Here is a 24,012-nt window from a genome sequence, read left to right on the forward strand (position 1 = left end):
TAAGGTTGTATGAACTGTAATAACTCCCTATAGTGGTAACTCATCATTCTTAAGACTGAAAAATGATGAGGTTAACAAAGGAGTGTACAGATGTAAGGAAATTACCATTTAGATTTCAAACAGAACACACATAAAATGTAAAAAGAACTCCAATACATTAAAGGAAACATAAACAACTTACTAGATGATGCATTCTAATCTCAAAGATAATTTAATTATTATATTAGTAAGCAGTTCACTACACTCTTAGAAAACCCCACATTATTGACACAAAAGAAACAAGTAGAGCAATGCAGTATAACATAAAAAATAAAGTAAAGCACATGCCACTATATATAAGCACAAAATGTCAAGCATTCCAATCAAATTTATTGAAACTGATTTCCAAAAATTAATAAAAATCAACCTAATTTTTAAAATTAATTTTTTACAATTAATATTGTAAAAATGTTGTGACACTAGATTTTTCCATTTTGTGTTGAGAAAGAACACATTTCCCTCCTGTAAGTAACAATTCCTACTACCTAGTACATATATACTTTTGAGATATATATATATATATATATATATATATATATATATATATATATCTCAAAAGACCTTCCAAAAGAAATCATTACAGAAGAGAAAGATTTACGAAGGTTTAGCATTAACCTAAATGATATTCCAATCATAGGATTATCCAACACTTCTGAACATCAGTGTAAATTCTGGTGCATGTCAGTTCATGACAATATCAACTAACTGCTTTTCCTTAGTGTAGAAATCTCATCAGTCTCATATTTCTGTGAAGAGCCTCCTCTTTTAAGATGAATCTGTACATTCTCTCCTTGGTAATTCATAAAGCCACAACTACATATAGTTTCTTAATGAAAACAGAATAGTTCATTTATTAATTTTCAATGCACCACCAGATAACACATGATTTAATTACAAGCATAAAAATTAGAGAAAACAAATGCTATGATGAAAAAAAGCTGATTAGAAGACTAATTCCTGGAGTTGGGGATTTGGCTCAGTGGCAGAGCGCTTGCCTAGCAAGCGCAAGGACCTGGGTTCGATCCCCAGCTCCGAAAAAAAAAAAAAAGAAGACTAATTCCTGGCTATTTTAGTAAATATTAATAAGAACATGAGTTTCCATGATCTTACTGAGATACTGATGGTCATTTTGTTTTCAGAATAATTCAAATTGGTTCTTTATTCAATACAAAATATTTGAGATAATTCTGTGTTTTTATCAGGTACTGCAATGTGTGTGAGGCACATAGTTGATGTTCTCTTGTTTCTGAACAGCAAATATGGTAGGTTACTACTCTCTGTATTGATCATCCATGTAAGTATTATTTGTAAGACTTAAAAAAGAATGGCATGTAGTTTCCATTTCTCAGTTCCACCTTAAGCCCACTTTTGAATGAAGCAAACCAAGTCATCTAATTCAAATGGAGATCAGAGAAGTAGCTTAGTAAACTATGCATTTCAGAATATTTGCCAAAAGAGAGTCATGTCTGGGATTTCAATGTCCACTGACATAGGTAGAATAGTGAGCTAAACTGAGGAGAAGAATAACAGTAAGCAAAATTATCAACTCTTACTCAGATGCAGATCCCCAGGCAAGATAACATTTACAAATCCTCCAGGAAAAAAAAACAGTCTGAAAAGAAAAGTGTTAACAGTCATCAGTATATTCTCTAGGTGAAAGTACAGTAATAAAAAGAGAGACAATTGGGTACATACATGTAACATCCATCCATGGCATTTCATCATGTTAAACATTTGCTAAGGCTCATGGTTTGGGTGACATGATAGACATGTCTTCCTTGATTTTGTCTTCTTGGTTTTAAAGGCTTCCTTGCTTTTCTGCACTTTGAATGACCCCAAGTGCTTTTTGAGAATAAAAGACAAGAATAATGAGGATGGAGATAAGGAAGTTGATTTTTTTCCATTTATGCTAAACATGGACATGTGAAGAATGATCACTTTAGTGGAAATCTAGACAAGCAGTAAGCACTTCTTTCATTTATTTACTTTTTATTAATTAATTATGTGAAACATATGTAATGTAGCTATTAAGATTTAGACCACTGATCTTTCAGTCTTTGATCTGTTTCATTCTCCTTCCCTACGTAAGATCTAAGTAATTATTTTTGTCTTACTGATGATGATTTTGCTGTTTCTAAAGGAGTATAGGATATTTCATTGTTTATCCTCCTAAATTCACATTTTTCAAATAAAATCCTGAAATAGATGTATGTTTTAACATGGTCCAGGAATGACACCCACTTTTAGTGACATTTCCTATTTCTAGTGTTATGCTTTCTCCTATAAACACATCCTCAAACACAACATTTATTCATTTTGTAGATGATGAAGTAAACGATGTTTCTGTGCTCTATTAGCATTTCATCTATCAGAAAAGAATGCTGAATTCTTCAGCATAGAACAATGGTGAATTCAGCCTAGCCTATGGCTAAATGTCTTGAAATGATACTTTGGATTTGAGCAAATAATCTACATGCTATTTCTCTTCTGATGCATGAATTTTGCAGATGAAGTTGAGGATAGGAACAAAATATTTATTCATTATGAGAATTTTGTGCTTTCTTTTTCCCTTTGCTGTATTACATAGCAAAGCCATATTTTTTGTGTGTTAATGACAGAATTTAGGATTCCAGGTTACAAACTCAAGAATCAGCCACTTCAAGAATTTCAGTAGAACAGTTGTTTCTCTCTTAGAATAGGGGATACCACTGCAAGCAATGACATCCCCATTCCCCTTTCAAACATCAGAATAAAATTCTTGCTTGTGATACCAGCTTACATGTTAGAGAGATGTAAGAAGTTTACAGTTTTGTCAAATTCCCACCACCGAGGTCATTGACTGATGTCAAATTGTCACATATCCTTTACATCTGTCTTAATTTTTTGTAGTATAGGATAGTTTATTCAGGACATGGGGAGGGGAGTTAAGAGGGTAGTAGTGAAAGAGAGAGAGAGAGAGAGAGAGAGAGAGAGAGAGAGAGAGAGAGAGAGAGAGAGAGAGAGAGAGAGAGAAGAGAAGAGAAGAGAAGAGAAGAAAGAGAAAAGTAAGGAACAGTAGAGGAGTAAAGAAAGAGAAGAGGCGTTGATGCTGGCCATGAGCATGTGTACAGAAGAGGGGAAGGAAATGGGGACAAAAGGGACTAAGGGGGAAGAGGGTCAGAGCAAGAAAACAGGCGAGCAAGAAAGGAAGAGCCCTGTCTAATTTTTAGCTATGATATCTATTACATGTTTACTTCTCTTTCCAAATTTTGCTAGATATAGAAAGTTGTATACTATGTGGATGTGCATAAATTACACTCAGATTTTTATGTTTGATCATAATATTTTATTAATGAGTATATTGTATTTAAAATATGAATTGGATAATTCTGGCAATGTATTCTGGAACATGACAATAGAATTGTCACAAATTACACTGTAACATTGGTAATGGTAACTCCTCAACATAAGACATTATTATATGCTCCTCTAGTTGTCAGTGGACATATAGTCTGAGACATAGTTGGGTTTGTTCTCTAATAATATACCAAGGAAAGAAATTCAGAATTGAGTAGGATTCTGGAAACTGTAGAATAAATGAAAGAATATTCTCAGAGGAAATGAAGAATGGTGAAGTACCTTAAAATTCTCAATTGCTGTTTTATAAAACAAAAGCACCCTTAAGAATATTGAAGAATGAAGAATTATGGGGAAGTGGGTCACATTATTATATTGATTAAATTCATAAAATAGTATACATAGTGATATGGAATGTTGAAGAAATGTTATATCAATTCAATATCAGGCATAAATGAGAATGATTCAAGAGATTGTGAAGCACAGTTTAAACATAAAATTTTCATCAGTGATGAGGCTTATAAGTATTCTATCACTCAAAAGCATGTGACACCCTGGACATTAGAGAAAAAAATTGGTCTTTCTGAGAGTTCAGTTGAGGATATTTATAAGCCATGCCTTTATTAAACATCGATTCTTGTCAACTGATGTACCAAACGGTGTCATAATCTTTAAGAAGGGCACTGAAAAATTTATGTGCAATAAATCTATTCAGGATTACAAAGTTATAAGGCACAAAATAAGTCCCAAAGAAATGTTTTTTTTCCTAATCAATGAGAGTTTAATATTGCAAAACAAAACAAAAATTTTATATGTATATTTCTGTCATTGCCTTTTTGCAAATGTATTCTTTATAAGTTTAATACTTGTTATCAAAAAAAGACTAATATTACCACAATGGTCTTATGTGTACCGGAAATCAATAATCCGGATCATTTATTTATTTTGTTTTTAATATAAATTTATATTAATTAAATATAGGATTGTTGGATTTATTTCACTGATAAGTTTTTATTTATCTCATAAAAGATAATATACTGTTTTGAAAGCAAACTCCTCATCTACGTTTCTGTAGAGAGCCCCTAAAGAACTCATTTGTTTACCAATTAGAACTTTGTGTTATCCATACTTTAGTCTGTTATGGGTGTTTTATCTTAGATGTATATGCATGTTTTCTATATTCCCAGAAAAAAAGTAAATCACATAACATAATTGCCATCACAACAAGGAATCAATGTAATGAAAAGAGTTGCAGAGGAGTGAGTCTGTGGTCCTTTCTACGTTAGGAAGGCATGCAACCTAGTCTTAGAAGCCTAATGAAGTGTCAGGAAATTCTATTACACCTGTCCTTGATTGGACAGTGGGTGAAAATATATGCCTTTGTGGTATAGCAACCATTACATGATTATTGGTTTAGTCAATAAGACATGTAACTAATGCTATTCATCAGAACAAGTACAGCTTTTGGGAAAAATGCCAGGGTCGCAGTCTCCATCTCTCTGGTTTGACATGATATGTGTGATTGATTAGTTGGGTCTATTACATAAATACAGAAAATTCTGGAAAATAGTTTAGAAGTGTATTCTTTGAGATTAGTGCAGAATGGTCAAAATTGTATGACAGGAGCAGCTGAGGTTGTCATGGTCCATGTTATTTTTAGCTACAGAATCATGTGGGTCTAAGATGACACTGAATCCTGAAATTGTTTATGTATTTGAAGAATTTCAATAAAAGAAATAGCTGGCATCATCTATCTTAGCCTATATCTTGCAAATAAATGAGATAAATAAAAGAATGAGAAAGAGATAGTAAATGCCATGCCATAAAACCACTTAGAAGGGGAAATGCAAAAAAAAAAAAAAAGAAAGAAAAAAAGGATAAAAAAAAACAATCAGCAGCAGCAGCAGCAACAACAACAACAACAGCAACATAAATAAAAAGTAAATATTGGTGGCCACAAACAGCCAGGTGGGAGCTTTTAGCATAGTCTGTTAAAACAAACTAAAGAAATCAAGAAATATGGAAACACCTGAACTGCTGGAAATAAGAAGACCTTTTAAATCAGCAATTAAATAGTTTATAACTTTGTTTATGACTTTGTAGAACATGGAGGTGTAAGGTATCACTGTTACTTCTCTGAGGGGAGAAATTTGAGTTTAAACAGCATAAATCAGGCCCAGTCTCCTTTTTCTTGCTTCCTACTTTTGGACAAATGCAAGCCTTAGCTATTTCTTTAAGAACCTGTATATATGTTTGATGCCATGCTCCTAACCATGATATTCATGAACTAACACTATTTATCTCTAAGTAAGTCCACAATTAAATGCTTTGTTTTGTGAGTTGCTTCAATCATATGTCTTCATAGCCATAAAAAGTAAGTAAAACAGATTTTATATTTCCCTCCTGAAAAATAGTATGCTAGAGAAGGAGATCATTTGACCAGATAGAAACCAATAACTGAAAAAATAAATGGTGAGTCAATCGCTAACACTAGGGGACTCACGAACTATGATAGTTAAAAAAGTTCAGCAGGGCGATGTTCTTCCTTATTTCTGGGTAGAAATGAACAGATTATATCACAGCAACTTAATTAAGCAGAGCTTAAAACGTGTAGAAAAGCTCCATTGAAAAACTCTAGGATATATAATTGTAGTGTCTCTGAATGAATAGGGATTGTCAAGAAATAAAATTACTCTCTCCAATTTATGCTTTTGTGACAGGCCTTGATCAGTACAAAAATAGTTGGTATGAATGGATGTAATTTTTGCATTCTGTATTAGACGTTTATTATTTTTTACTTTATTTAATTCTTTTCTGTGGAAACTAAGGTAACCTCACAACTGTTCAGATCAGACCACAATGGACTTCAAAGTGATTCTCCAAGTTATCATTGTAAGCCCAGTGTTTGCTATGGGTTCATGGTTCAGGATGTTTCTTTCTCATGTCAGTAGGAAATGTTTTATTAAATAATCCATCACCTGAGTATTTGTTCATATTTAGAAATCATCTAAAGAACATTGAGGTAAGTCTAAAGGAACGAACTGTTGTAAAGGACAAGGAATATAGTAAAATTGTGAGAGCTGCCCTGTATTATAATGCTACAGAGAAATCCTCACAATGTTTATGACAAATTCTTCCAACAGTCTGTCTTTCTATATAAAAAAGCTATGGGAATTTGAGGGTATTTGGTATACTGGCAGATTTACATTCACCATCATTGTCAAGCTCCCTGTGCTTTATCTAACTTTATAAAGAAAACTGTTATATGAAATTGTGACAGAAAACCTCAAGAAGCTTTTGGGAAGAATAATACCTTTGTAGGACAAAGTAAACCAGCATTCTGCAGTACCACTTGTTCATTATGGCTAGAATTGACCAAAAGTTCAGAGGGATATAGCAGAGATCTACAGATAAAGCAACCTTATCAAATGTTTTTTACAGGATTTGGTCCCATTTCTGGAAGGAAGTAAAAACATAAAATTAATAAACCATCAAATACACCATTAAATAAAACAACACAACAGATGGAATTTATAATTGGTCTTCAGCAAATGAAGTTAAATACAGAATACCCAATAAGTTGATCGACTAAAGATTTTCTGAATAAATCTCATGGTAGTGTACAAAATTTACTTTGCAAATGTGGTGATCATACTTACACTAACAATGTATAGTATATGAAGCCACATTACCAATCTAATGCAAAATATCTTACAGTCTCTTAAAGCCCACCCCAATCTCCACCTAGTAAATCAGCAGCTAAACTAGATGAAGTACTTTAGTGGATAAGTCTCATTTAATTTGATGCCTGGAACATAAAGGGTGGTTACAGACATACCTAACAAAAATAAGTAGCTGTAACAACATGACTGAACACAGGTTCCTTGTGGCTAGAAAAGGAACAAGTAGACAATTGCTTGACATATAGGACTACAAATAATAATAACTCATAATATTTGGCCCATGAACATCTGTACTGACAGCTGGGTTATATTTAAGAGAATCACCTAATGGATGCCTATGTATGGAAAGCACTATATGAAGAAGTTCAACAAGAATAAGTACCCTTGATAGTTTTCCTTGTAGCATTCTACAGCACATTATTTCATGGGAATCAGAAATGAGATATACTTATGAAATTATGGCACATTTGCCCTCAAGTGCCCTTGGAAGCTGCTCATGTAGTCCACATAGTCTTGTCATGGAGGAACCAATAAAGGTTGACTCAAAGCAAATGTTAATGGCTTTGTGTGAAATAAATTGTTATTTTTCTTTTCAAACATGTGAGACCTGTGGCTGATTATCCTAGTCAAATCAATACCCTGATGGAATGCACATCTAAATCAACCTGCTCTGTAAGAGATTGGCATGTAGACTTCACAGAGCCTATGCCTGTCAGTGAGGGATGGAATTATTCCTAAATGTGTGTGGTCACATACACAGTCCTCTTAAAAGCATTCCCATTGAGGTGATGTTTATATCAAGTAACCATTAAGGTTTTCAGTCAATGAGCTATGTATACATGCCCATATAATTGGTAGTGAACAAGGTAACTATTTCACTGAACTGGTACATCAACCTAACCTATAAGTCCATTGGGGCTAGATAAACTGAATGAAACAAAATATGTTTTTGAAACAGTACCTAAAATGTTAAAACCTGTAGTTGGCCAAAAGGAACCCTATGGAAATGGACAATCCAAGAGCACTTAAGGTGATTGAGTGTAAATCTTGTTTCCCGGTATGGGTTTCATCCCTATGTACTGTTGGCCAGGAAATCCCTTAGATTCCACAAACATGAAAGGTACTGCTTTTAATCTTGGTTTTATTAAAGAATAAAAGGTATAATCCTGCACATTTTGACTGCAAAACAAAGATTGTACTGGGGAAATCCCAATGTACTGATTGTTTTCATAGCATTAGAGGAAGCAATGCAGGCTGAATGTGGAAAATTGGCACTATTATTTTTATTTAGCTTTTACCCTTGTATGCTCAAATAGTGACATGCTACATAGAATATCCTTGCTAGAGTAATTTTCCTCATGTATCGTAACTAAGATCAAGTCTTCTGATGGCATTTAAGACCCATTCCACAAGACGAAATTTACATTGAGTATGGTGAACCAAAACAAAATTCATGCCTGGGAGGTTATATGTCCCAATAATGGAACAACTTCTCATTTTTTAAGAGATGGATGTGACAGAATACATTCTTTGGATATCTTGTTTCAAAATAAAGCAAACACATAAGATTAATAGTAAAATTAATTTTTACAGTCCTTGTATTTTAATTTGTATTTAAAACAAAATAAATTACTATACCAGTGTACATCATTCCATAATTAAATATCAAATATGCAAAGGAAAACTACATTTTATTACTATAATTCCCTATGTATATTTTCTTCATTCATAAAATCTCTATGAAAATAGGCAATACAACTGCAATCCTGAGTTAAGTTTATGTCTTGAAAAAAATGTCACTTCAGGATTTGTATATTAGTACTGAGATTTGATTAACTGTGATTCTATGTTTCTGTTTTACAATTCCTTTTTTCCATACCTTGTCTCAGGGAAAACCCCACTGCTTTTTCATCAACTACTTTTTTATTTAATCTTTTACTGTTAGAAAACATGACAACTGTGCTTCTGTCTATGACTTGTACATCTATTTAAACCAATATTCTATACATTGTTTTCCAGTTGACATGGCTGTATTCTTCTGAGTAGGGAAATAATGATCTTCTTGGGCCTCTACCATACTTTTCCATCATTCATCTATTGGCAGCTAACATAACTTTACTTCAACCTTTAACCAGTTTGTAAAGTGTAGAATAAAAAGTCTAGGAGGTAATTGTATAGTGTTTTTGTTTCCTCTGTTATTGTATGGAAGATTTGTAGAGCCACATCACATTAGAGTTCTTTTTTCCTTTTAACTAAAATCTAAAGAATTATTCAGACGTGTTGCCTCATGGATATCTCATGATCACTGCATTAATGATTGATTTTTCACACAGGTACACAGCTTGTGCTATTTTAAAAACTTTTCTTTCATTGCTTGAGAATTTAATGTATTGTAACCAGAAAACCTTCACACCCTTACCACAATTCTCCAATATTATTCATATTCCAAAATCATTCAACTACGTGGCTTTCTTTTGTTTAAATGATCCATACCCAATTTGTATTTCCCAAATGGTATCAGATATGGTAACTTCCACAGGACCAAGGTTTTCTAATGAGTGAAAAACCTAAAAAAAATTAAGGAAAACAGACCTTCCCTCTTCTGGCATCTATTAGTTCCATAATTTCATCATTGGTAGTCAAATGCAGAAAGGATGGTCTGCCTTGGAACCATATATGTATAAAAAACAACCCTCATCTCTCTCTCTCTCTCTCTCTCTCTCTCTCTCTCTCTCTCTGTCATATACATATATATATGTAAAAAATTTGAGGGTTTTTATATATCCCATATGCATGCATCTGTGAAGGTAGCAAATTTATTAATATATAGAAATTAAAAGTGAAGTGACATGAAAGGGTTAAACGGGGGTAACACAGGGAATAGAGGAAAAGGATTGAGATGAAATTTTATAATTAAAATTAGTCCATAAGTTAGAAATAGATATTATCATTTAAAACATAATGAATTGGAAGTTTTCACACAACATGAGGATAAAATTACAAACAAAAAAATTCCAAACCAGCTTTTAAAACAATGAGCAAATTATTGAAAATGGAAACTTTGCAGAAAACAGCAACATTAATAGTTTAAATGAATAGCTTGAATTCAAGAACTCAAAGTAAAAAGATAACACACATTCTTCCCTCTCACAAAATGGCAAGGAACTAAGCAGAAAACTATAATATATATATATATATATATATATATATATATATATGTGTGTGTGTGTGTGTGTGTGTGTGTGTGTGTGTGTGTGTGTGTGTGTGTTTGTGTAAAAATATAGACAATATAATTAGTTTAGTCAATTTGATACCAATTACACATCCTTATAACTGTGCCTAGTTATGTGTATAAGCTATACAATAATCATTCAAAAAAGAAAGGCTGGAACGTATGCCAAATAAAAGCTTTACTAAAAATGACTGAAATATAAAATCATTTAAAATAAGAATATGAAGATACTTTGTACAATAATATTATATAAAATACATCCTTGTAAAATATCTTAAATAAAAACAAATAAATCAAATGCTAAAAAGAACAAAGAATTTCATAAGAACAAAGGTACACTATTCAGAAATCAGCAATCATTGACCTAGGATCAGAGATATGAAATCCAGTTAAATGAGTGGATGGAGCATATTAATAACAATACACTTTATATATTCCCACGTTCCCCCAGATCCTATACTCAGAAGTGCATAAAAAAAGGAGAAAAGTGGAAGAAATGAAAGAAGGATTTTTATTATTCTTGCATTGTCTATGAATACATAAACTTCTATGAGATGTTGAAAAAAAGATCTTATTTCCCATTTCACATACTTACAACAATTTTATGGCTTAAGGCACTTCATTTATGTGGAATGAAGCACCATGCATTCAGGAGACAGTATATCTCCTTCATTTTCCACTTATGTTAAACACAAGAATTCCAAGAGTATGATAATACTAGACAAGAAGTTAGGCAAAAGCTGCCTTATGTTCTATAATCTACTCATCATGTTCACAGATAGCAAAAGAAAACTTTAGGAAAATTCCAGATGATAAAATGTCACTTTTGTAAAGTCAACACAAAGCCATTTTTAAAATCCTTCCATTCTTATACAGTACAGTAACAGAATTTGTTTCACCACAGAAATATAAATATGTAGAGAGATGATGCAGAGCATAATTTGCATTAAGAGTGATTTGAGATTATCACATTTATAGCATAACCTTTAATGAATATTGTGATTTGCTTTAGGTTGACAACTAAGAACAAAATAACATCTTTATTTTGCTATTGAAGAAATCAATAGGAACCCTCAGGTTTTACCCAATTTTTCTCTATTGGTTAAAGTTGAATGTAACTTATTGGCTGGTTGGTTTATCCTCAAGAAGAGGTGATTATTTTCCTAACTTCGACTGTAGAAACCAGAGAAGATACTTAATTGTATTTACAGGACCTACGTGGCTACCAACTGCCATACTTCGACCACTTCTCTACATCTCTAGAACTCCTGAGGTGAGGTTGGGTAGTTTGGGTTTAATGAAGCATTACCTACTTTAATGCTGGTTTTCTTAGTGCTTTAGCAGACTGGAAGGCAGAGTCTGAATTTATGTGTTATTTGATCCATAGACTTCAAAGCATAAGCATTCATACACTTTATAGTGTATATATCAGAACTTTATTGAAAGTAGAGGAAAGAAGCAGTGGGAATATAAAATGTTTTACTAGAAGAATAAGTTCATTTCTACTATTTAAGAAAACCACAATGATTTGTATTTTAATAATGAGATGAATAATTTGCACTTTCCAACACTTCTAGATCTTGTTAAATATACATAGGTATTAAATTAAGATGTGTGAATTTCTTCTTCAAGATTGAATGTTTTATTTATTCATTTTAATGTACTTTAGCTTTACCATGGACCATTTCACCCTCTTCTCAATAGCTATAAACAATTTCCTTATGTGTACCAAATGGCTATCAAGGATACGTCTATAGCTATTGGCATGGTGTCTTTGGTGATTTATTTCAGCTGGAACTGGGGAGGACTGATGATTTCAGATGATGACCCAGGACTTCAATTTGCCTCTGAATTGAGAGAAGAAATGCAAACATTTGACATCTGTGTAGCCTTTGTGATTGTTATCACATATGACATAAAATTATTCTTTGCAATGGCTGATACATATTATAATGAGATTATGATGTCTTCATCAAAAGTTGTTATAATTTATGGAGACAAAGATTCTCCTCTACAAGTAATCTTTAGACTAGGGCAGTTTGTAGACATTCGGAGAATCTGGATTGTTACCTCACAGTGGGATATAATTATAAGTAATGGAGAATTCCACTTCACCTCTTTTCACGGTACCCTCAGCTTTTCACATCATTATTCTGATATATCTGGTTTTAAAGAATTTATACAGACAGTGCACCCTTTAAACTACAGTAACACTATTTCTCTTGCTAAATTATGGTGGTTGAATTTTAATTGTTTTTGGCCATCATCTAATTGTAAGAAACTGAAAAAATGTTCAAGAAAAATGCTACTGAAATGGTGATCTAACATCCAGTTCGAAATGGCTATGAGTGAAACAAATTATTACCTATACAATGCTGTGTATGCTGTGGCCCATCCATTCCATGAGTTAATTCTGCAGAAAGCAAATATACTGTCAAGTAATGTTGAGAAAGAACTGGAGTTTGATTCTTTGCAGGTAATGTATCTTTATTTAAATAGACACCCAAAGACAGCATGGGCCTTTTTAAAGATATATCATTCACTGATACCTATCTGGGACAGAAATGGTTCATGGCTACTCAGAAGAGAAAGAAATAGCCTTTAGTAAAGATGCTGAATAATAGAAAGTAAGAACAACTTAAATAATATGCTGCTCAATGTAGAATCATTGAAGTGAGTTCATTAATGTGAACAATAAACTCTATAACCAACTATCTAGGAATGTTTTCCACTAATGTGGTGATTACTTTACTCCTTCTTGGTTTATAATACCAACTACATTGGTACTATCAATTATTATTCTTACAAAACTGGCAATAAAGTCACCATTTGACAATAGATGCAAAAATTTTGTACAGAATATGACGACTATATAGAAATTTTATGCATTTAACAGCTGAAAAGGGAATAACTTTCAGGCTTCTTTAGGAAGTCATTTTTAAAAAAAAATAGTTTCCTGTACTATATTATTTTTATTTTCTAATTAAATAGGACAAAGCATCTACATGTTTATTCGAGTTGTCAAACTATTGTTTACCAATATGTCAAATTGTTCCTAAATAAAATCAAGTAATACTTCCACTTTTGAAGAATTGAGACTTCAATTATTTCTGCTGTAAGATACCACTAATGACAGAAAGTGGTGAAGAAATCTGCAGTACTCTCCAAGCATATCATTCACTGTACATGTTTTAGTGTACTCACTCTAGAGACTAATGGGAATTTCTAAACTTTACAATGTTTACATGAATTTTTGTTACTCTTAAAAAGTGAATATGCTTAATAAAGTTATAGTTTGTAGACAATTAAAACACAATGGAAATCTACAGTTCATATTTTCTGTCTTAATGGATATGTATAGTTAAACTAAAATAAGAATTGTGTTTTAGGTCCTCTCTTCCCTGAAGAACATCCAGTTTGTAAATCCAGTTGGGGCCCTAGTGAACCTGAATCAGAAAGAAAACTTGAATGTAGATTATGATATTTTCTATACTGGAGATTTTTTTTACAAACTTTTGGAATTAAGATGAAAATAGGAAAGTTTTTCAAATACTTCACACATCCTCAACATTTGCTTGTGTCAGACAAAAATGGTAAACTGGGCCACAGATATTAGACAGTACTCTATATATAAGAATTTTAATCTTTTGATAGCATTGTTCTTCCTCATGGAATATGAATTTTCACATTTAGAAATTTGTTCATTAACTCTCCATATTCCTGTTTTCTTTTTTGATTTGTTATTTTTCAAACTGTTTTATACCCAAACGTGTGTGCATCTATGTGTACATACATATATGTAATATACATTTAATAACATATAAATCAGAATAAATTCAGAATAAATATCACAAGTATTATTGAAATACATTTTTATTTAATATTTGTCTGTAAAAGAAGGTCTTACAATAGTATCATGTTCTAAATTCTTGTAAGTCCTAAACAATAATTAAAACTCTGTTTTGTTAATCCATGTGCTTTTTTTCTCAGACTGTATCCTCAATATGCAGTACACCTCGTAGTCCAGGATTTAGAAAACTCTCCTCAGGAGGGAAAGGCTGTCTGTTGCTTTGATTGTAACCCTTGCCCAGAGAATGAGATTTCCAATATGACAGGTAAGAATGAATCCATTAAAACCTCTTCACTGGATTGACTAACTTCTCCTATCATTGCAAAATTCACAAGGAATTTTCTATGGAAACTTAAATGTTTATTGTCATCATTAAATGAAAGGATTAATATTGCTCATTGAAACAACACACACTTCTTTGTTTCCCATACAATTTGACATTATCTAGAACCATTGCACATAGTAATTACCCTGAAAACTCCTTTAGAGTACTAAATTATGCCGTTTATCCTTAGAACTTGGCAATAGAGTCTAATTTTTCTCATTCCAAAAACAGTGGAATTGTATACCCTTGTTTTTGAAGTCAAGAGCTGTGTGATAGTGTGTTGATTCTCAGAAATGTATTTTTTTTTGAGGAATAAAGAGTTTTGTAAGGCGTCCTGTGATAGATGATGCTGAGTATAACTCAGGTTGTATTTTAAGTTGAACTCTAGTTTAACTTTACATTCAGAAGCCAACATGCATGAGTCTGAATTAATGCTTTTGTTATAATTTTAGAAGAGATATGTGTACATTTACAATTTGGATTAAATAGGTTGTAGTATCTTCATTGGGGCAAGGATTCAATGAAAATCATGAAAGTAATGTTTACTTCAATATATTAAGCACCAGTGAATGGTAATACCTTCTAATTGATTCAGAGACTATAGAAATACATTAACTTAGAATTTTATTTAAATTTCTGGACAGTGTATAACTAAGAGAAATGGTTTAAATGTGGAAAATATGGAGAATGGTAAAATTCAGATACAGAAAATTTGCAATGTAATGTGAATTATTTTGGATATAGAAAACTACTACATGTATTATAGGCAATACAAGCAAATACAGCATTTTATGGCATATTATATAAAATTTATTAAACTCTTAGACTATCAGATGAAATTATGGCATTAATATCAAGAACAAATGAAGAGTAAACATTTATTTTCTTAATGTATATTGAACATGAAGATTCTACTACGAAATGTTTTAAGATTTGCTCACTTTTGGGGTATATAAGAAGAATTTTAAAAACATATTGAATTTACTATATTTAATAAGGATATAAAAGTAGAAAATTTTGTTAATTTTAAAATAATTATTCTGGTAGTTTAGATTAGACCATTTTGAACATCATGAGAGGACAGAAATAACGGCAGCAGAATGTACCCTCTTAGATGGAAAGATATCATCACTTTTTAAAGAAAGAAAATGAGATTGAAAGAAACTTGACAATATTATGGTGAAAATAATAATACCAGTGGAAGGGACATCACTCTTCCATTTAGTATTAAGTGGCATATATATCTTCTTGAAATATGGAAACTTATCTTATAACTTGCTTAATAAATATCATACCTTTGAGATCATTGACTGTCAAATATCAAAGATAATAATGGTAAATACTGTGCAATATCAAAATCCATACAGACAAATATAAAAACAAGGTAATATTTTAATGTGTATACTTGGCTGATAATTTCTTTAAAACTCCTTTGTTTTCTTTGGCTTGATTAGAAAAAAATTAATACAAAATATTAAATTGTCATGTATATCTAAGAAACCCCATGAATACATTGATATTTGAGTTCTATCTTTTGATTGATAGCCTGATGATAACATACATGTAAGCACAGTATGCAGACTAGAGCAATATGAATTATACATATGGGCATCTGTGAATTATACATTGCAATTTATTTTCTTATCATAGCCAAAATTTTCTTTCATATTACCTACAATTTTCTTTCAACTCTGATTATGTAAAAATGATAAAGAATTATGTTTGCTTAATCATAAATGAGTTTATAGAAATCTAATGTCAAGATTAATTATTATCAGCAACCACATTTAAATTACTTTCATCGGGAAGGTCATTTTGCCTAATTCAGTTTGATTCATTGATAAGACATATTAAATTCCTAATGTATAGATAAATCTTTGAATAATAGAGTAATGTGAATCCTGATGATACAACCTTCTTTCTGTACCAGACGTGGATTATTGTATCAAATGTCTAGATAATCAATATGCCAACTCAGAAGGAATTCACTGTCTCTCCAAAATTGTGACATTCCTGTCTTATGAAGACCCCATAGGAATGACTCTGGCGTGCTTGGCACTAGGCTTTTCTGCTCTCACAGCTGTTGTATTTGGTATCTTTTTAAGAAACCAAGACACTCCCATTGTCAAGGCCAATAACCAAGCTCTCAGCTACTGTCTGCTCCTCTCACTCATCTGTTGTTTTCTTTGTTCTCTGCTGTTCATTGGAAAACAACATATGGTCACATGCATCATGCAGCAGACCATATTTGCAGTTGTGTTTACTGTTGCTGTCTCTACTGTCTTATCAAAGACAATTACTGTCATACTGGCCTTCAAGTTCACTATTCCTAGAAAAAGGATGATACACTAAAAGATAAGTGTCTACTTAGAGGCCTCATCCAACAGTGAATGGAGGTTGATGTAGAGATCCATAGACAAGCATCAGGCAGAGGCTAGCACATCTTTTCAAAGAGTAGCAAATAAAAGTGAGGAAATAATAAGGGTCAAGGGCATCATGAGAAGACCCAGAGAGTTAAATAATCTAGGACCATGGCATCTCACAGAGCCTGGGTAACCAAACAGGGAACATGGGGGAGGTGGACCTGGACCACCTACACATTTGTAGCAAATGTGAAACTTGGTGGTCATATGGTTCCATTAACAAATGAAATAGCAGATGTCTCAGTCTTTACTCCCTGCCTTTGGATGGTGTCCAAAGGGGGCTCCCCTTCTCTGAGGAGAAAGAAAGATGTCAATGTTGGGAAGGATTCATAAATGTAGGACAGGGTAGAGAGGAGCATGGGACTGTGCTCAGGATATAAAGTGAATAAACATAGATAATTAAAAATATTCTTTTTTCTTTGCTCTCCCCTCAATAAGGAAACATATCACATATTCTTATATATTTGCTAACCTTTATTCTTCAGTTTTGAGTTTTCATTTTTATGTGCTAAATGATATAATAACTTAGCTGAAATTATTTTCTCAGAAATATGTTGTGTCAAGTGGCTTCTGTTAAAAATAACTATAGTTACAGGATTGTACTGAATGTTTAAATCTAATGTACTGGTTTGTTACTCATTTACTTTTAAAATAAAAGATCTATTTTGTGTGGTACACAAACACACACAATCTATCTATCTATCTATCTATCTATCTATCTATCTATCTACATGAATTATGTGTAGCATGTGAAGGCTGAAGAGAGATGAGTGTACAAGCCAGAAGAGAGTGTCTGCTGATTTTGAGGGACTGCGAATTACAGATAACTCAGTGCTGCCAAGTCTGTGCTACCAAATTAATCTAGGCTCTCTTGAAAATTAGTCAGTTCTCTTAACATCTAGGCCATCTCGTAGGCCTTAACAAAGTTTATTTTTAAGGACCAAATATACTTACCACAGTTGTTGATCTAAATAGTAATGTGTTATTGTGAAAACCTCCATTGATCATCAACAGATAGAAGCTAAAATTTAACATCTCTTGGTATTCATTTGTTTCGTCATTTTAGGTTTCCCCTGCTTTAGTAAAATTTAAGACATTTACTCTTCTTTGGAAACAATCTATCTATAGGTAGCAAAAGTAAGTTTCAAAATATTTCAGAAAAGAAAATGACTGAGAAATGTGTCAGGTTCTTCAATTGGTAAATATTAGGATAGGAAGAATATGTTTTATTTAATTCTTGGACCCTTCTTGATTACCTTTGGCTCAGTGGAAGATGACATATCTAAGAGCTTCTCTGTAGCATATAAACACATGATATATTAGTATATTTAAGACATGATTTGTATCTTGGACTACTTTTAGATGGAAGTTAATGTGATCAGAATGTATTTTATTAAATTCCTAAACAAAATTAAAGATATTAAAAATTCCAAAACTGATATAGATGTGTATAATTACCTGAATATTTACTTTATTGCTCATTAGATGCAAGTTGAGTTATTCTGGGTAATTAATTGCTGTTTACTGAAGGAAACATTGAATATGCTAGAGCTCCAGTCCTCTTTAGAATTATAGAAGAGTGTAATAGGTTTTATATATATATATATATATATATATATATATACATATATATATATATATTATGGAATGCAACAATGATTCATGATTTCTACTGGATATGATAGAATAGAATAGAATAAAACTAAGAGCTAATTCCAGTGAATTGAACAATTAACTCAAAGAAAAGGATTAGAGGAAACCAGTTTTAGAGATGAAGCAATTTCTGCTCCAATGGTTTTTATTCATGAGAACTGAGGTTTGGGTCAAATATTAGAACTTTAATAAGAAGCTTATTTTTAAAAACAAAAAATGGTGCATTGAAACAAATCTTGCTACTTGACCTCATATTTTATGATTAGAACCAGCTATGTGGTCTTCCTAAGGGAAATACTAATTAAATTCAATGAGAAATTTAAACATTAGCATTTGTGCCTAAACTTGTGAAAAGAGTTGTTTTTAGGTGTTAACAAAATAATGTAGCATTTTGGAGCAAAGATGCATTTTTAATTTATATTGTAAATGTTATCCTCTTTCCCAGTTTCCCCTCCAGGAATTCACTATCACACTGGACCCTGATTCTATGAGGGGGCACCCTCACCCACTCATCCAGTACCTCCCACCTACCCACCCTGATAATTTCCCTACACTGGTGAATCTGGCCTTGACTAAGGGCCTCTCCTCCCATTGTTACCTGACAATGCTGTCCTCTTCTACATTTGCAGATGGAGCCATAAGTCCATCTCTGTGTTTTCTTGGAATGGTGGTTTAGTACCTGGGAGGTCTGAGGAGTCTCGTTGTTTGAAAATGTTTTAAGGATGGATTGGTCTCCCTACTTCCTCTGGAAATCCTACTTGGTTACAGAAGGTGGCCATTTTAGTCTCCATATCACCCACTGGTAGGAATCTAATTGAGGCTCTTAACAAAGACTCCCCATATCCTTTTCCCTCAGAGGCCTTTAGCTAGTCATTACTGAAGCTCCATTCTCACTCTGTCCCCACCGACTTCCAAATAACCCCAAGGCCCTCTCATCTCCCTTCTCCCTGCATATGATCTTCATCCCAATTCCTTTCTCACCTTCTCTCCTCCCCAATTTCCTCTTGTCATCCACATCAGATGTCTATTTAGTTTCCCTTTCCAAGTAATATTTAAGCATCTTACCTTGGGATCCTCTTATTATCCAGTTTCTTTGGGTCTTAGAATTGTAGAATGTTTATCCTCCATTTTATAGCTTCTACATGTTCATCTCCAGTTGAACCAACACCATTTGTTGAAAATGTTATCATTTTTCACTGTATAGTTTTAGCTCCTTTGTAAATGATCAAGTGACCATAGTTGTGTGAGTTCATTTTTGGGTCTTCAATTCTATTCCATTGATCTTCTTGCCTGTCTCTGTACCAATGCCACAAAATTTTTATCATGATTACTCAGTAATACAGCTTGAGGTCAGAGATGTGGTTACATCACGAGTTTTATGGTTGAAGACAGTTTTTGCGATCCTGGGTTATCTGCTATTCCAAAAGAATTTGAAAACTGCTTTTCTAACTCTGTGAAGAACTGAGGGGATGGGCAGGGTTTAGGGGGATGTTGGCCTGGAAACCGGGAAAGGGAATAACAATCGAAATGTAAATAAGAAATACTCAAGTTAATAAAGATGAAAAAAAAAAGAACTGAGTTGAAATTTTGATGAGGATTGCATTGAATCTCTAGATTGCTATTGGCAAGATGGCCATTTTTACTATATTAATCCTGCCAATCCATGAGTCTGGAGATCTTTCCATCTTCTGAGATCTTCTTCAATTTCTTTATTCAGAGAATTGAAGTTCTCATACTGATTTTCTCTTGCTTGGGTAGAGTCACAATAATGTATTTTACGCTTTTGTGACTATTACGAATAGTGTTGTATCCTTAATATCTTTCTCAGACTATTTCTTTTGAGTAGAATATTTTGTTTGATTTAACTTTATATCCAGCAACTTTGCTGAAGTTGTGTATCAGGCTTAGTAGTTGTCTGGTGGAACTTTTTTTGTACTTTAACTATACTCTCATATCATCAGCAAGTAGTGATATGTTTGTGTCTTTCTTTCCAATTTGTATACATTTTACGTCCTTTTGTTGTCTGATTGCTCTGGCTAGACCCTCAAGCACTGTATTGAATAAGTAGGGGGAAAGTGAACAGCCTTGTATAAACCCTGATTTTAGTGAAATTGTTCAAGTTTCTCTCCACTTACTTTGATGTTGGCTAGTGGTGTTTACTTTATTGTTTTTACTATGTTTAGGTATGAGTCTTCAACTCCTGACCTTTCCATGACTTTTAATATGAAGGGGTATTGAATTCTGTCAAATGCTTTCTCAGCATCTAATGAGATGAACATATTTTTTAATTGTTTACATAGTGGATTATATTGATAGTTTCCTGTATACCATCCCTGCATACCTGGGATGAGGCCTATTTGACCAAGATGGATGATCACTTTGATGTGTTATTTGATTTGATATGTAAGAATTATGCTGGGAACTTTTTTTTATTAACTTGTGTATTTCTTATTTACATTTCGAATGTTATTCCCTTTCCCGGTTTCCGGGCAAACATCCCCCTAATCACCCTCCCCTTCTTTATGGGTGTTCCCCTCCCCACCCTCCCCCCATTGCTGCCCTCCCCCCAACAATCACGTTCACTGGGGGTTCAGTCTTAGCAGGACCAAGGGCTTCCCCTTCCACTGGTGATCTTACTAGGATATTCATTGCTACCTATGAGGTCAGAGTCCAGGGTCAGTCCATGTATAGTCTTTAGATAGTGGCTTAGTCCCTGGAAACTCTAGTTGCTTGGCATTGTTGTTCGTAAGGGGTCAAGAGTCCCTTCAAGCTCTTCCAGTTCTTTCTCTGATTCCTTCAACGGGGGTCCTGTTCTCAGTTCAGTGGTTTACTGCTGCAATTCGCCTCTGTACTTGCTGTATTCTGGCTGTGTCTCTCAGGAGAGATCTACATCTGGCTCCTGTCGGCCTGGACTACTTTGCTTCATCCATCTTTTCTAATTGGGTGGCTGTATATGTATGGGGCACATGTGGGGAAGGCTCTGAATGGGTGTTCCTTCTGTCTCTGTTTTAATCTTTGCCTCTCTATTCCCTGCCAAGGATATTCTTGTTCCCCGTTTAAAGAAGGAGTGAAGAACTCACATTTTGATCAACCGTCTTGAGTTTCATGTGTTCTAGGCATCTAGGTTAATTCAAGCATTTGGGCTAATAGCCACTTATCAATGAGTGCATACCATGTGTGTTTTTCTGATTGGGTTACCTCACTCACGATGATATTTTCCAGTTCCATCCATTTGCCTATGAATTTCATAAAGTCATTGTTTTTTATAGCTGAGTAATATTCCATTGTGTAGATGTACCACATTTTCTGTATCCATGCCTCTGTTGAAGGGCATCAGGGTTCTTTCCAGCTTCTGGCTATTATAAATAAGGCTGCATGAACATAGTGGAGCATGTGTCTTTGATATATGTAGGGGCATCTTTGGGTATATGCCCAAGAGAGGTATAGCTGGGTCCTCAGGTAGCTCAATGTCCAATTTTCTGAGGAACCTCCAGACTGATTTCCAGAATGGTTGTACCAGTCTGCAATCCCACCAACAGTGGAGGAGTGCTCCTCTTTCTCCACATCCTCACCAGCCTTAGTTGTCACCTGAGTTTTTGATCTTAGCCATTCTCACTGGTGTGAGGTGAAATCTCAGGATTGTTTTGATTTGCATTTCACTTAAGACTAAAGATGTTGATCATTTCTTTAGGTGTTTCTCAGCCATCCGGCATTCCTCAGCTGTGAATTCTTTGTTTAGCTCTGAACCCCATTTTTTAATAGGGTTATTTGTCTCCCTGTGGTCTAACTTCTTGAGATCTTTGTATATTTTGGATATAAGGCCTCTATCTGTTGTAGGCTTGGTAAAGATCTTTTCCCAATCTGTTGGTTGCCATTTTGTCCTCACCACAGGGTCCTCTGCCTTACAGAAGCTTTGCAGTTTTATGAGATCCCATTTGTCATTTCTTAATCTTAGAGTATAAGCCATTGGTGTTTTGTTCAGGAAATGTTTCCAGTGCCCATGTGTTCTCGTTGCTGCCCTAGTTTTTCTTCTATTACTTTGAGTGTATCTGATTTGATGTGGAGGGCCTTGAACCACTTGGACTTAAGCTTTGTACAGGGTTACAAGCATGGATTGATTTGCATTCTTCTACATGTTGACCTCCAGTTGAACCAGCTCCATTTGCTGAAAATGCTATCTTTTTTCCATTGAATGGTTTTGGCTCCTTTGTCAAAAATCAAGTGACCATAGGTGTGTGGGTTCATTTCTGGGTCTTCAATTCTGTTCCACGGGTCTATCTGTCTGTCTCTGTACCAATACCATGCAGTTTTTTATCACTATTGCTCTGTAATACTGCTTGAGTTCAGGGATAGTGATTCCCCCTGAAGTCCTTTTATTGTTGAGGATAGTTTTAGCTATCCTGGGTTTTTTGTTATTCCAGATGAATTTGCAAATTGTTCTGTCTAACTCTTTGAAGAATTGGATTGGTATTTTGATGGGGATTGCATTGAATCTGTAGATCGCTTTTGGTAAAATGGCCATTTTTACTATATTAATCCTGCCAATCCTTGAGCATGGGAGATCTTTCCATCTTCTGAGGTCTTCTTCAATTTCTTTTTTAAGAGTCTTGAAGTTCTTATTGTACAGATCTTTTACTTGCTTGGTTAAAGTCACACCAAGGTACTTTATATTGTTTGGGTCTATTATGAAGGGTGTCGTTTCCCTAATTTCTTTCTCAGCTTGTTTCTCTTTTGTGTAGAGGAAGGCTACTGACTTATTTGAGTTAATTTTATACCCAGCCACTGTGCTGAAGTTGTTTATCAGCTTTAGTAGTTCTCTGGTGGAAATTTTGGATCACCTAAATATATTATCATATCATATGCAAATACTGATATTTTGACTTCTTCTTTTCCAATCTGTAGCCCCTTGATTTCCTTTTGTTGTCTGATTGTTCTGGCTGGAACTTCAAGAACTATATTGAATAAGTAGGGAGAGAGTGGGCAGCCTTGTTTAGTCCCTGATTTTAGTGGGATTGCTTCAAGTTTCTCTCCATTTAGTTTAATGTTAGCAACTAGTTTGCTGTACATGGCTTTTACTATGTTTAGGTAGGGCCTTGAATTCCTATTCTTTCCAGGACTTTTATCATGAAGAGGTGTTGAATTTTGTCAAATGCTTTCTCAGCATCTAATGAAATGATCATGTGGTTTTGTTCTTTCAGTTTGTTTATATAATGGATCACATTGATGTTTTTCCATATATTAAACCATCCCTGCGTATGCCTGGGATGAAGCCTACTTGATCATGGTGGATGATTGTTTTGATGTGCTCTTGGATTCGGTTTGCCAGAATTTTATTGAGTATTTTTTTAAATACGGTATTCATAACGAAATTGGTCTGAAGTTCTCTTTCTTTGTTGGTCTTTTGGTTTAGGTATAAGAGTAATTGTGGCTTTTAGAAGGAATTCGGTAGTGCTCCATCTGTTTTTCAATTT

General features: G+C 33.7%; 1 pseudogene; it reads left to right on the forward strand.

The window, feature by feature from the left end:
- Positions 1-1,799: 1,799 nt before the first annotated feature.
- Positions 1,800-16,817, forward strand: LOC116893225 (annotated as a pseudogene).
- Positions 16,818-24,012: the final 7,195 nt, after the last annotated feature.

The sequence above is a fragment of the Rattus rattus genome, chromosome 2, assembly GCF_011064425.1.
Source record: "Rattus rattus isolate New Zealand chromosome 2, Rrattus_CSIRO_v1, whole genome shotgun sequence".
In the NCBI taxonomy this organism is placed as follows: domain Eukaryota; kingdom Metazoa; phylum Chordata; class Mammalia; order Rodentia; family Muridae; genus Rattus; species Rattus rattus.